This window comes from Sceloporus undulatus, chromosome 2 (assembly GCF_019175285.1).
Source record: "Sceloporus undulatus isolate JIND9_A2432 ecotype Alabama chromosome 2, SceUnd_v1.1, whole genome shotgun sequence".
NCBI lineage: Eukaryota > Metazoa > Chordata > Lepidosauria > Squamata > Phrynosomatidae > Sceloporus > Sceloporus undulatus.
In genome coordinates this window covers 236,808,530-236,812,140 of record NC_056523.1, presented here as the reverse complement: position 1 = coordinate 236,812,140, position 3,611 = coordinate 236,808,530, and the positions used below count along the sequence as shown (strand labels likewise).

The window sequence follows — 3,611 nt, the reverse complement described above, 5'->3', positions numbered from 1 at the left end:
TACTCTCAATATAAATTCAAAGAGCTGATTTTGACCTTTAAAGCCCCACGCAGCTTGGATCCAGACTAGACAGAAAACCATATCTCTCTATAGGACACTGCCTATGCTCTGGATTCTGTGGGGGAAAGCTTTCTTGTGGTCTCACCACAATCCCAGACATATGTGCTGATGACATAGGAGAGAACATTCTTAGTTGTTACTTCCAAGTCATGGAACTTCCTTCCCTGGGAGGTCTAGTTGGCTCCCTCCTTGCTGTCTCTCCACCAGCAGGTAAAGACCTTTTCTTTTAAGGAAGTGTTTGTTTTATACTGATTTTTATACTGATTTTATACAGGATTCCATAGCACTGAGCCATGGCAGTGAAAGTAATGTCAAAATGAATTAATTCCCCTGTGTGGATGCAGCCCTTGTTTGTATTGAATTGGAGTTACCACCACTTTTTTTTTTTAAGAAGGTTGTGCATGTTTATGTTGTTTATGTCTGGTAGGTTCAACTTGGTCCTACAATCATGCTTCAATAGCTGCATTTATTGAAGGAGGCCAATGAAGACAGGGAAGAATCTTGATTCAGTTTTACTTTTAATTTTTAGTATAATAATTTACTAATATTTGCAGCATTCTTTAAAACCACAATCCTTGTTTCAATGTTCTTAAGAATTTCTGTGCTGCATATCAAATATTTCCCTCTGGTAGGTTTTATAGCCAACATCCTGTTCCCATAACCTCTGGAAGTCAAGCCAACCAAAAATTGAGCCTGAAGGAGAGATGAAACTGAGAATGTGGAACATAGCATCAGTTCTATCAGCAATTCTGCACAACTGAAATCATTGTCTATAAAATGGTGTTCATTTCTCTGGCTGCTGATCCAAACCAAAGGCTTGGAAATGCCTCAGTTATCTGCTTCCCCAGTCTAGCTAGCTTTCAGGGCTGGTGGCAGAAATCAAATTCTATTTGGCATGCTACTTGGAAACAGGTTGGTGGTGGGGTGGCTGCGGCTGAAATTCAAAGTGAACTTTTCCTGTTCACAAGCCTTGTTCAGGCATTCACCAAAGGACATAGTGGACTAAGTAAGCAACCAGTATGTAAGTACACATGTAAGCTCCATCTCCAGACATCCACCTACAGAAAGAAACATGAGACAGAGCTTCATGCTTTGAGTGATCTAGAAAAAGTAAATTAGTTTGAAACTCATAAATGTTCCTCTCCATGGAATCTTTAGTAAAAGGTGAAAGATTTATACGATCTGAAGAGAAATCAGAGTATCCTCTAATCTGGAAAAGGTAAATAAAGAGGGGTGTATCTTTAAATTCCTCATTATGTCAAAGCGAGGTGCCTAATACACTCTTCCTAAAGAGGACTTCCTTGAACCCAATGGTGTGTAAGAAATACCACCCTGTCTCTAATATTGTCTTTTGGGGCAAGATGTTCAACCATGTGGTGGATGAACAGCTTCAGACATTCTTGGAAGAAACAGAGAACACACAGGGTTGTCTCTGAGGAGGAGGTCATTTCCTACACATAGGAAGTAGACAGTTGAAGGAATGTGACACATAGAAGTTCAAAGACCAGGGATCATTCTGAGTGCAAGGAGCTACAGAATTGATTCAAAGCTCTGTCCCTTATCAGTGATGATGAAGAACTAGAACAAGAGCAACAGAGAATGTGCAGGTGACCTTGGAAGATTCAGTACATGGAATGGCCTCTGACAGTCCTTAGAGGAGGCATGTGGTGGTGGTAGGGGACTCCCTGCTAAGGGAAACAGAGAAAGGGGTTGTGGGCCTGACAGGATGTCTTGAGACGTGTGCTGCCTTCCTGGAGCAAAAATTCATAATGTAACAAGCTCACTGACTGTTATGCCTTCCTTTTAGTTCACGTGGGAACCAATGATACTGAAATGAATTCTCTTCAGGACATCACAAGGGATTCTGATGCTCCCTTTAAGGAAGCTGAAGGACCTTGATGCACAGGTTGTCATTTCATCTCTCCTCCCAGTTGAAGGACACAATCCAGGAAGGGAGAGAAGCATAGTGGAGGTGAACACTGGCTCCACAGATAGTGACACTGGGAACGATTTGGCTTCTTGAACTAAGGCCTGCAGTTTTGTGAGGATGGACTTCTGGCAAGTGTTGGATTGCACCCCACAGAAGGTGGCAGGAAGGCTTTTGCTAAGAGACTCACAAATCTGTTCAGGAGGGCTTTAAACTGAGTTATTTTGAGGAGGGTGACAGTATTTTTAGAGTAGGAGTTCATCAAAAGCTGGAAATAATACCCTGAATGTTATAGAGAAAATGGCCCAAATGGGACAAGAACCATGTAATAAGCAGCTAAGAGGAATGACCCATGGTCTGAGCTGTCTCTGCACTAATGCACAAAGCATGGGAAATAAACTATGATCCTGAACTCTTAGCACAACAAAGCAAATATGGTTATAATAGGCATCATTGAAAACTGGAGTGATGAATCTCATTATTGGAATTTGGTAGGACCACTGCTTGGAGAAGATAATGAAATGTTAACAGGGGACAGAGAAAGCACAGAACTACTCAACACCTTCTTTACCTTAGTCTTCTCCCCAAAGGAAATCAATGTTCAACTGGGAGGAAATGGGGCTGATGATGCAGCAGGGGAAATGCAATGCACAATAGGTAAAAAGGAAAGACCAGAATTCCCGGCTGCTATAAATGAATTGAATTCTCCAGGGCAATATGAATTTCACCCAAGGGTATTAAAAGACCTGGCAGAAGAAATCTCAAAACCACTGGCAATCATTTTGATAATTCCTGGAGAAGTCCCAGTGGACTGGAGGAGCGAAAATGTTGTTACCAAAAAAAAAAAAAAAAAGTTAAAGAAGGCTATTGACATGCTGGAACATGTCCAGAGGAGAGTGACAAAAATGGTAAAAGATCTGGAAACCATGCCCTATGAGGAGTGACTAAAGCTTGGAGAAGAGAAGCTTACATGATAGCCATGTTTAAATATTTGAAAGGATGTCATATTGATGATGGACCAAGGTTGCTTTCTTCTTCTCCAAAGACTAAGGGCCTGAACAAACAAAAGGACTTTATTTACAAAATAGGTTGAATACAATATCTTTATCAGTGGATGGCATTCTAGATGGATACAATGTTACATGCTTAACAGTTTCTTTTGCTTATCTTTGTAATTGTTTCTTTATAGCCTTATAAATGTTCCTTGACAGTCAAAGTTCTCACAGGACCTTTATCTATCCTCTGTATCTTTTAACCCTTCTGGTTATCTGTGACTTCACTAGTCACCAAGCACTATATCTATTATTATTATTATTATTATTATTATTAACTTTTATTTATGAAGTGCTGTAAATTTACAGAGCGCTGTACATACAATCTTTTTAGTTAGACGGTTCCCTGCCCTCGGGCTTACAATCTAAAAAGACATGACACAGAAGGAGAAGGGAGTGGTGGTGGGAATGGGTAGGGGAGTATATATAAAACAATAGGTAAAAATATAAGATATAATTGGTTAAAATAAACAGGCAACAATTAAAAACATCAACATCAACTATCCAATCAAATATCAGATAGATAATCACACAGTGCCTCAGAGAATTTTGTCATTACAATTTTATTAAGA

General features: G+C 39.9%; 1 non-coding gene across 1 annotated transcript; it reads right to left on the bottom strand.

Annotated features, from left to right (window-relative positions):
• Positions 1-1,149: 1,149 nt before the first annotated feature.
• LOC121924520 lies at positions 1,150-1,262 on the bottom strand. The gene has a single exon (XR_006102639.1). It is a non-coding gene; the product is annotated as a U5 spliceosomal RNA (small nuclear RNA).
• Between the last annotated feature and the right edge of the window lie 2,349 nt (positions 1,263-3,611).